An 11,785-nucleotide genomic window follows, 5' to 3' on the forward strand; every position below is an offset into this window, starting at 1 on the left:
AGATTTTTTTTTTTTTGTCTTGTCTTTCATATCGACAATTGTTAAGTTTGGGGTTTTATGTGGTAGGTGCTTGTTTATTTAAATTCTAAAGTCCGAGGGCACTTTAACGTCTTCATTTTCTATTACTTTGTCTATTTTGTGGTCCCACCAGTTCTTGCGTGCAGGCAGATGATATTTCTTGCACATACTCCACTATATTCTTGTTGCTACTTTGTCATGCAGTTGTCTGCAGTCAGTCTTCACGATCGTTTTGCAGCTCATATCTAGCCAGTCCACTGTTTCTTCAGCTTTTTTGCTGAATAATATAACAATCATATAAAAATTATAAAAATAAGACAGCATTTGCTGTCTTATTATTTGTGGGTAAATAGATTCGCAGTCTAAGAACTAGTGTGACCAATGATTTAAGAGTTATTAAGGTAGCATCCCAAGAACATGGGGATGAGGCCTATAATCTTAGACAATAATATTAATGAAATAATGGACTCTGGCTGAGAAAGAAAGGACGTCACAGTTTCGTTTTGGAGATTTTACCTCACTTGAGGTTCAACACGATCTGTAGCCATCTTCTTGGCCACCCTATTTAAATGCTCAAGAGTGAGAGTGTGGTTCTCTTCCTATGACCTTGTTAGTGGCAGAAAAATCCTGCTGCTGGAATATCCATTGTTTGTGGGCAATCTTTTGAAAATATGCATTAGTTTGACTTCCTTCCTTCTGCCATACATAGCATTTCACCCCCACCTGTCTCCCCCCCCCCAATAACCTTGTGGAAGTCTGTTCAGCTGAAAGAGATGGACTGGCCCAGAGACACTCATGGCTGAGAAGGGACTGGAATGTGGGTCTACCAAATTCAAATTCGGCACTTTTTAACTCCTGCTGTAAATTATGCCATGGAACGGAATGGAAACGGAAGTATGGTGCCTTCAGGGTGGGCAGCCCTGTTCCCACAACACTGATCTTGTAGATCGGACTCCGGCTGCACAATATCTGGGAGTCAGAAAGGTGAGAATCGCTGAGGGGGAGGCAAGCGTGTGGGGGGAGGCGATGCAATCACGGGACCCCCCCTCTATCTAGGACTGGAAGGGTCAGGCTGTCTTGTCCTTTGTGTGTGGGGGGGAGGGGTTTCATTGATATTCCATTGCTGTGGCAGTGCATTGATTGGACAGGTCAGAAACAGGAAGGGGCTGTCATTTTTGGCAGCTGTGAAAAGATAACATGCTGTGCTCCTTTTTGTCAACCTTGATTGTTCCTTAAGTGCAGGACGTGCTGTTTGATCACCATTTCTGCAACCCAAAAAGACAGACATAGACTTCAGAAGATAATTAGAACTGCAGAAAAAACAATTACTACCAACCTGCCTTCCATTGAGGACCTGTATACTGCATGAGTCAAAAAGAGGGCTGTGAAAATATTTACAGACCCCTCACATCTTGGACATAAATTGTTTCAACTCCTACCCTCAAAATGACGCTATAGAGCACTGCACACCAGAACAACTAGACACAAGAACAGTTTTTTCCCGAACGCCATCACTCTGCTAAACAAATAATTCCCTCAAGACTGTCAAACTATTCACTAAGGCTGCATTACTATTACTATTAGTCTTCTCACCGTTTTCCTATCACCCATCTCCTCCCACTATGACTGCACGGCTGTAACGTTGCTTGTATCATTACAATTTATATTGATATTGATTGTTTCCTGATTGCTTATTTGTACCCTATGACTATCATTAAGTGTTGTACCTTATGATTCTTGACGAATGTATATTGTCCTTTTATGTACACTGAGAGCATATGCACCAAAGACAAATTCCTTGTGTGTCCAGTCACACTTGGCCAATAAAGAATTTTATTGTTACAAAATAAGCTTTTGGTGGGACGGGCGGTCTATTGGTGGTCCGTGAAACAGTGCCACACTCACGTTAGTATTCAGATGACCAAAAACTACTGCGTTTCCTGCTGCAGTTCCCTTCTGGCCTTTGTGTGAGAAGGAAGCACTTCATTCCACGAGAGGGCAATGTTGAGCTAAATTTAAACTTTTCAATTCATTTTGCAATGAATGCAACTTAAGAAGTAGCAGAAGCAGCAAAATAGTCCTATACCTATAAGGTACATTTCACGTATACCATTCATTTAGCATTTCACATGCAAAAAAAAAAAAAGGCTAGTTCTCCAAACAAATTTGTTGGGAAGAGTTTCTGCTTCCTTCTGCCTCTCTTGCCTATTCTCTTTTTGCTCCTTTTCCTGAAAACTCAACTACAGAGAGGTGTCGATCTGAAGAGGATCATGTGGGCAAATTAGGAAACAATTCACACTATTCAGAACTTGTGACTCTCTGCGTGTGTATTCTTGCTTGCTTAAATATAGCTTTGTTCTGATACTTTATGGAGTTTCAGAGCCTCTCCAAATCTGAACACTACCTAATCCTGAAGCGAATGGCTGAATGGAAGGTATCCACATCCTATTTACTGTAATGATCAATGGCAAAATGAGCGAACTGGTTTTTTGTATAGAAGGAACTGATTTTTCTGTACTGATTTAACATTATTTGCAAAATGATGTTCTTGCCCTTCCATAAATGGCTGAAAGTAATGTAAGTTGCATCGGTTTTGATGGTGGGATGACAGCCAAAGATATGAAAAAGCAATTCTGGGCTTTTTATTGTCCTATTTTAGAATAGATTTTAATAGGGTCAGCAAATGAAATGCACTTTGCAGGAAGAGCTGAAAAGTGCAAGTCAACTCTTTCTGAAAGAACGTAGATCTGACAGGTCCATTTCTTTCAGTGAAGTTATGACAATGAATATAATAGGTGAGCATTTAATCTCCCCCCCTTTTTTTTTAAAGCTGCAATCCCATCTCTGTACTTGGGAGATAACACCTCTGATTTAGGAGGATGGATATATATATATATAGAGCAGTTTGTTCCAAAGTTGGCACCTGTCACTCACAGATAATGTAGCTGTCTGACAAATGCGTAGTTCTGGAATGGGCCGACATGCCCCCTAAAGCATATCTAAATCACCCCATGCTGAAAGGCCTGAATAAATGGAATGTAGCTTTTTGTTTCCCAACAAATCCTCTCCCATGTAATCCCATTTATGCAATCGCACAATTGCCGCAAACTAGACGGCCTTTCATTCTGCCAGGAATCATTAGGGAGATGGGTTTGCCCACTAAATCAGTTCTGATTTGCTGGTTAGTCTCGAAACAGCAGAAATGGACAAAGCAACGATCTCTTTCTTCCAAAGGAGATGGCTTTCGGTTGTCCTTTGTCTTCTACAAAAACCAGGGAGGAAACCCAACAAAAGATCAAGTGAGGCAAGCTGGCCTGCCTATCCAACCAAGTGGCCCAGATGGCTCCTCTCCAAGCACGGTCTCTGCAATGTACTTTGAACGTGTGCTCTTAGACGCAAGTGGATATTAAGCAGCTAGTTTAGTTCGACGACGAATTTTACTTGGAACGTTTTCTGTGGTGGCCTTCCACTGATTTTTTTTTATATCAAAAACAAGATCTATTATTGTGATGGCGAACCTATGGCATGTGTGCCAGAGACAGCACGCAGCGCCCTCTCTGATGGCACACGAGCCATCGCCCGAGTTCAGTTCTGCTGTGCATGCGCACGTGCCTCCCACTGGCCAGCTGGTCTTTCGGTCTCTGCCGCGCATGCATGGGGGGTGGGGGGCATGCGTGGCGGGCACGCATGCATGCGTGGAGGGGTGGGGTGCATGCAGGAAGCCATGTGTGCATGCGCAGGGGTGGGGGGCGCATGCGCGGGGGCCATGAGTGCATTGCATTTTGGCGGTTCAGGTGCGCGCGCTTTGGGCACTCGGTCCAGAAAAGGTTAGCCATCACTGATCTATTTTATAGCTAATGATTTGACTTCGTTCTTGCTTAAATAAGGGAGTTTCTTATTAAAAATTTCCCCATGTTCAAGATTAATTGGTTTCCTGCCTGACACTTGGAAAGGAAACTTGGTTTTCTGCCAGAGCCGGGGGTTGGACTAGAAGACCTCCAGTGTTATTTTGTTACTCAGCTACACAACTAGCTTTTGTTTCAGCGTTGGCACATACTTTTTTTGAGTTCTGCATTTCTAAGTTTGGGGCAGGGAATTGCAAAGTATCTGCCTTTCTGATTTTCTCCTTTTGTGCTGACCTGGAGAAATGGGTCTTTGGTTGAAGGGTTCCAAACTCAGCTAAACAGACTGGAAGGCTCCAGGATGAATCTTAGAAAGGCTTGGACGAAGAAGTCTGAGGGGTCTCTCTGAGCTTGGTTGTTTTCTTGCTGATGTTTCATTACCAACCAGGTAATGTCCTCAGCCTGTGAGATTTTATATTATTTTCCCAACCCATTTAAAACAAATGGTGTTTGTTTATTTTTTAAATAAACATTTCCAATTGGACAACTCCTTTGTTCTAGAACAGGGATGTCAAACTCACGTTGTCATGTCATCATGTGACATATCACGACTTTTCCCCTGCTTCGCTAAACTGGGGGTGGTCATGGCCAGCACATGACACATCTGGTCCGTGGCCCGTGAGTTTGACACTCCTGTTGTAGGACATAGTGGAAAATGGAATTCAATATTCTGGACACCCCAGGGCAATCTATGAATGAAGCAGGCCTGTAGGGAGGACTCCCATACGTGAACGCAGATAGACTTCACTTAACCATTGCTCTGTTTAATGACTATGCAAAGTTGTGAAGGCACTGAAAAATTAATTTTTACGACCAGTTCTCACACTTATGACTGTCACAGCCCATCTATGCTCATGCGATTGACATTTGGGCACTTTGCAACTGAGAGGCATTTATCCTTATTGCAGTGTCCTGTGGTCACATCATTGTTTATTTTCACATTTCACATTCTGGCTTCTGACAAGCAAACTCAATTGAGAAGCAGGCAATAAAATCACAGACATGTGAAGTCTCGTTTAATAATTTGTAGTGATTTGTTTCACAATAGTGGCAGAACTGATATTGTAAGCCCATCATGATTTGACATTTCACTTGGCGACTGGGTCGCTAAGTGTCACAGTTGCTGGTCCTAATTGTCGCAAAGCGAGGACTCTGTACAATTTCAGCATTGTTTGTACCCATACGTACGGACAAAAGTGTTGCAGTGAGGACCAAGGTTCCTGCCTAAGTGAGGAACTCTCTGAAAATATTTGAAGCTGTTACTTGAGTGCTCTGGGTACCATTCTTTTTTCAGAGTAAAAGGTAAAGTTCCCCTCGCACATACATGCTAGTCGTTCCCAACTCTAGGGGGCGGTGCTCATCTCCGTTTCAAAGCCGAAGAGCCAGTGCTGTCCGAAGACGTCTCCATAGTCATGTGGCTGGCATGACTGAATGCCCAAGGTGCACGGAATGATGTTACCTTCCTAGCAAAGGTGGTCCCTATTTTTCTACTTGTATTTTTTACGTGCTTTCGAACTGCTAGGTTGGCAGAAGCTGGGACAAGTAATGGGAGCTCACCCCGTTACGAGGAACTAGGGATTCGAACCGCTGAACTGCCGACCTTTCAATCAACAACCTCAGTGTCTTAGCCGCTGAGCCACCGTATCCCTTAGTGTTAGTGTTATATTAACACATAGCTAATAACAAAATTACAATATAAGGCTCCAGGTCAAGAGTTGGATACTGTTTAGTAGTCTTTGGTTAGCCATACTTAAAAGTAACAGTAGTCCTCAACTTACGACCAGAATTGATGTAGTGAACAACATTTATGTTTTTTTCTAAGTCTGCCGTGTTCTGCCACACCAATCAATCCAGCCTTATTAAAAAGTAGCAGAAAACGGAATATTATGTATATTTTAGTGAAAAGAACAGACAAAATCCAATGCTTCAAGGTACTCCCAAGGTTTCCAAAATAAAATAAGGTTTTAAAAATTATGTTAGTTTTAGTCACAAATAACATGATTACATCCACAATGCAGTGCAGAACAGCTGTTTCAACACATCTGGTGAGTGCTAAGTCAGGTCAGGTGCTATCGGTCCAAAATGCATATATGCCAAAGTGAAAAAGCACATGGCTAGGAAATAAATAAAAAGTGGACGATTCACTGACACATGATGGTTTGACCCAATTGTCTGTGCCACGTGAACTGAGCTTGGTGTTAGCGTTCCTTCTGAATCTGCAATGGGTTTTTAGGTTTTGCAGACATTGGACTTTGCAACATAAGCTTAGAGTACATTGTATATCCTTGTCCCAAAGGTGCTTTTTTCAAGAGGCAACTGGACTTTCTGGTTTTTCTTTGAAGACGCTTCTCATCCAAGAAGCTTCTGCACTTGTGAAGAAGCTTCTTGAATGAGAAGCGAAATGTCTTCAAAGAAAAACCAGAAAGTCCAGTTGCCTCTTGAAAAAAGCACCTATGGGACAACCATAACTTGGATGGCTGGGAATCTCCATAGACATTATATATCCTTGTTTCCAGATATTTGAAATGGTAGGATTCATACCATACAGTAGAGCTGGAAGGGACCTTGGAGGTCTTCTGATCCAGCCCCCTGCTCAAGCAGGAGAACTAGAGGTAGGGTTCAGCAGGTTCTGACCAGTTCTGGAGAACCGGTAGCGGAAATTTTGAGTAGTTCAGAGAACCGGTAGTAAAAATTCTGACTGGCCCCTATTCTCTGCCTCCCGAGTCCCAGCTGATCAGGAGGAAATGGAGATTTTGCAGTAACCTTCCCTTGGAGTGGGGAGGGAATGGAGATTTTACAGTATCCTTCCCCTGGATTAGGGAGGGAATGGAGAATCTCACCAGGCTCAAGGTTGACTCAGTCTTCCATCCTTCCGAGGTAGGTAAATTGAGGACCCGGATTGTGGGGGCAATAAGCTGACTTTGTAGAAACACTGCTTATGGGGGGCCAAAAGCCCTAATAAGCAGGTATATACAAAAGAATGAAGGCTATTGCTATAAATGCATTGTAAGCTGCCCTGAGTCTTCGGAGGAGGGCGGCATATAAATTGAACAAATAAATAAATAAATAAATAAATAAATAAATAAATAAATAAATAAATAAATAAATATACAGTATCCTTCCCCTGCCACGCCCACCAAGCCATGCCCACCAAACTATGCCACACCCACTAAGCCACACCCACAGAACCGGTCGTAAAAATTTTTGAAACCTACCACTGAGGAGAACCTATGCGATTTCAGACAAGTGACTGTCCAAGCCTCTTCTTAAAGCCTCCAGTAACGAAGCACCTACAACTTCTAGAGGCAAGCTGTTCCACTGGCGAATTGTTCTGTCAGGAAATTTCTCCTTAATTCCAGGCTGCTTCTCTCTTTGATCAGTTTCCAACCATTGTTTCTTGTCCTGCCTTCTGGCGCTTTGGAGAATAACTTGACTTCCTCTTCTTTGTGGCAGCCCCTCAAATACAGGAACACTGCTATTATGTCACCCCTAATTCTTCTTTTCTCTAGACTAGCCAAACCTAAATCCTGCAGCCGTTCTTCATATGGTTTAGTCTTGCGACTGCTTTTCACAGGTCTGGAAGTCAGAAATCTGGGTTATAAGCAGTGGTGGGATTCAAGTAATTTAACAACCGGTTCTCTGCCCTAATGATTTCTTCCAACAACCAGTTTGCCAAACTGCTCCAAAAGTTAAGAACCAGTTCTCCCGAAGTGGTGCGAACCGGCTGAATCCAACCATTGGTTATAAGGGCTACTTTTAAATACATAGAAGTAAGGTAATCAAGTCTTTTAGTGCAGGGGTCCCCAATCCCTGGTCCATGGACTAGCATCAGTCTGCGGCATGCCAGAAACCGGGCCGTTCAAACAAGCGAAGCCCCATCCATGGGATTGCAGGCAGCACATGAAACCACACCCCCACCGGTCCATGGATAAACCTCTTTCCATGGAACCGTTCCCTGGTGCCCAAAAGGTTGGGGGGCGGGTGCTTCTTTCAGTGTATGGTAAGAAATATAACTATTGTCTATTTGGGATTTGCAATAGAAAAAGTTAAGCAGATTTTTCGCTTAGTGACTGAAACAGATGCTAGCAACCTAAACTGATGATGATTTGAGCAATGGGAATACTTAAAATTTTGCCCTTGGATTATTGTAGCATGTACTGCTGGTTACAGATTTTATTTTTTTTTTGTAGAAAAGAAAAACAAACATAAAAATAACTGCTAAGAAAGCTAAAAGACGTCAGAGTTTGCAAGACAGCTCACACTTCCAAATTAAATTTCACAACTGCAAATATTATTAGCTTCCGCAATGTAATAAAATGTATGCTCCAAATAATTTGGAGCCTTTGGGATACAGGTAGTCCTCGACTTACAACCCTTTGTACAACGAACCTTTTGATCATGTGGGTCAAAAGGTCCCGGGATCACCTTTTGCAACCTTCTGACCAGCGAAGTCAACGGGGAGGGCAGATTCACTTTACAACCATGTTTACTAACACAACAGTGCAGTGAATCACTTTAACAAGTGTGATAAGAAAGGTCGTAAAATGAGGCAATCCTCATTTAACAACTGTCTCACTTAGCGATAGAAATTTTGGGCTCAATTGTGGTTATAGGTTGAGGACTATCTGTATTACCTCGTATTTTGAAGCATGTTGCAGGCTTTGGGAGAGATTTAAGGAGGTCCAAAACTGCAACGGCAGGACTTTGCTGAACTGTACAACTGTCAGCAAACTGCAGAAAATGCAGTTCTAGGTCCTCCCTGAAACTCACTTGGTCCTTCAAAAATCACTTCCCTGTCTACAGTTCCTTGCTACCTTGTTCCGTTCAGTAACAGGTTTGAGCTGAGGAGATTCTGTGGCCGTCCTCCACCTTCTTGGAAGGTTTTGGGTAGGGTGCCTGTCATGAAATAAGCCTAATGACAGCTGATGTTAAGGCCATCTTATGCTAATTATGCTATTTTTGTTTCCCGTCTTATGCTAATGAGCTATTTTTGTTGGGTGGCAAGGACAATGACTGGCTCACCAGAGGGAGGCATAAAGTCCAACCCAACCAGTTGTTTATCTGGAACTGCAGACCTTTAAAAATGGCATAATATTCCCCATGAGCCTAAATCTCTCTCTCTCTCTCTCTCCCACTCCCTTTCTCTCTCTCCTTCCCTCCCTCCCTCCCCCCACTCTCTCCTGAGCATCCACTCAGGGGATGTTTCTGGACTGTCTTGATTTAGATAGCACAGTTCCGTTCTGGCTGCTAAGCGGCTTTTATCTAAAAATATCAAGGGCCAACTTGGCGATCGGTAATTGGTCCTCTGCAGATTTCAATCTTCTCTACGTTCTCCAGCATGACCTAAAAGTGGAGGGCAGAATTGCATGCTACAAAAATTGCAGGTGCCTTCTGCAAGAGCCAGCCGCCTCACATCTTTCTCCCTCCCTCTCTCCTTCCCCTCCCTCCCTCCCTCCCATTACCATTCCGTTTGAACTAAGACAAGGAAAAGGAAAAAAAAAAACAGCACCACCAAAGCCTTGTTTAAATCATTCCCTTTAAAAAAAAAGTATTCATTTATTTATTGTACTTAAAAGGTTTTAAGTTATACAGAGCGCCTGATGAGACACAGTTGCCAGGAATACAGAGCAGGAGTGTCGAAAAACTGTATGCAAACCACAATGATTAAAATCCAGCATTTATAGCCATACATTCAAGAAGATGGTAATATATTTATATACCAAGCTTTTTTTTTTACAACCCTGTTTCATGGTAAAAAATAATAATTCTATCGTACTATTTTCATATAATATCTAACAATAAACACACATAATAAAATCAGTATCAGGGGATAGCATACATTTTGTTATCTTAAGATATTAACCAAGAATCCACAGCTTCAAATAAATATTTTCCCTTAAATTAAATTCCCTTGGGCTTTAAGATTGTCATTTTCAATGTTTCATCACACACCTCTTTATTGACCCCGTGAAGTGGTCCTTCCAATGAAATCAACAGGCTATTTGTTTGGGAGCAGTCTACTAATTTTAAGAGCGGAGATGCAATGCCTTAAATTATTTTCACAGTGATTAAAGATGACCCCTGCTGGTTCTGAAAAAACCACATTTATTTGAAGCACTAAACCGAATTCAAAAGTAAAATAGTTCAAATTACGTTGCTTCTCTATACTCAAAATATAACAATGAGAAATTGATTGTGCATGCAGAGATTTTTTTCTCTGACAACACAAATTATTATTCCAGCCCAAATTCTGGAATAATATAAATGTGTGTGTATATGTGTGTGTATGGATGCATGTATGATTTCAACTGGGATGCAAGCAGTTTTATTCAAACTAAAAAAATCAGTGATATTTGGGGATTGCTCATGGAAGCTTTTCAGAAAATCTCTTTAAAAAATAGATGTTCTTATTTGATTCAGCAAGGCAGTTAAAAAACAACAACTGAATATATAGATTGTCTTGACATTAAAGCATAACAAAACTTAGTCTGACTTCTTAAATTAGTTAAAATTAAACCTAGACTTTGGATGTCCGACACTGCAATTGATGCAAAGTAAATTCTTCTTTGCTTATTACTTTAATGTAATGTAATGATGCACAGGATTATGACCTAACACTGAGTTAATCACCAATAATAATTCATGTATTCTGGAACGTTAGAGCAGTGGGAACTGTTCAAACTCATTATAGCATTTCAAAGGGCCTCATTAACAAATGCTACATACTTTCCAGGTGCAGAATATCTCATGTTCGGTTTCCATCATGCTATTTAAAGGATGTCAGATCGTGTTTGCCCTCCCAGGAAACACAGCCAGATGAACTAATTCTACTTTATTATAAGGCTACGTTAACAGAATCTTGCAAGCCAGAGAATACAAGCATCCTGCCGCCACATTTAATGGCTCGATCTGTTAGGATGGGTGGGTCCTTCCTAAGTTTCTTTCTCTGACCTTTAAGACACTGGGGACTCCTGCCTCTCTTCTCTGATAGTTTCCTAGGCAGCATCTCTTTCCCTCACCTTCCAAGGTCATCCACATAGGACATATCACAAAGATCCTTCCTTAGGAATACTAGGTGTAACTCAGTATCTCTCATGTAAATTGTTGGTGAGAATAATTTTTTTTTTTTTGCTTTAATTTATATGCCGCCCTTCTCCGGAGACTCAGGGCGGCTTACAATGTGTTAAGCAATAGCCTTCATACTTTTGTATATTTATACAAAGTCAGTTTATTGCCCCCACAATCTGGGTCCTCATTTTACCTACCTTTGAAAGGATGGAAGGCTGAGTCAACCTTGAGCCTGGTGAGATTTGAACTTGCAGTAATTGCAAGCAGCAGATGTTAATAACAATGCTTTAGTCCACTGTGCTACCAGGGCTCTTATTGAACTACAATTCTTCTTTCATTAATGTTTCTTAATGGCTTGAGGAAGAGTAAAGGATTCTAGGCACAAGGAGTGGGAGAACTTACATGCCCTGAAGAATTTAACTGAATAACTCAAGCTAATTTCCAGGGGGTGGGGACAATTGCTTGGAATTGCTAAAGTCAGGTTGCACTGACCATGTTTCTTTATTACCATTGGACACTGAGAGCTCTCTTCCCAGAATTTCACTAAATAAATGCGTATTTTCCTTTTGATTAAAAAAAAGGCCTAGGTAAAACACGATAAATTCATGATATTGGCATTGCTAGATAACAATGTGCCCCTCTCTCAACATTGGGACAGCACCAAGTTAGAAGCTGGGCAAGTGGCTCTTTGCTTAGCCTGCGAAGTCTGCTTAGCTTCTCAGATCGGCCAAAGGCAGCCGAGGATGGTCACCAATTCAGGATTAAAACCAAAGAGGAGGTGGCAAATGTTCAATCAA

Source organism: Pantherophis guttatus, chromosome 2, assembly GCF_059756535.1.
Source record: "Pantherophis guttatus breed Tessera chromosome 2, ASM5975653v1, whole genome shotgun sequence".
Lineage (NCBI taxonomy): Eukaryota > Metazoa > Chordata > Lepidosauria > Squamata > Colubridae > Pantherophis > Pantherophis guttatus.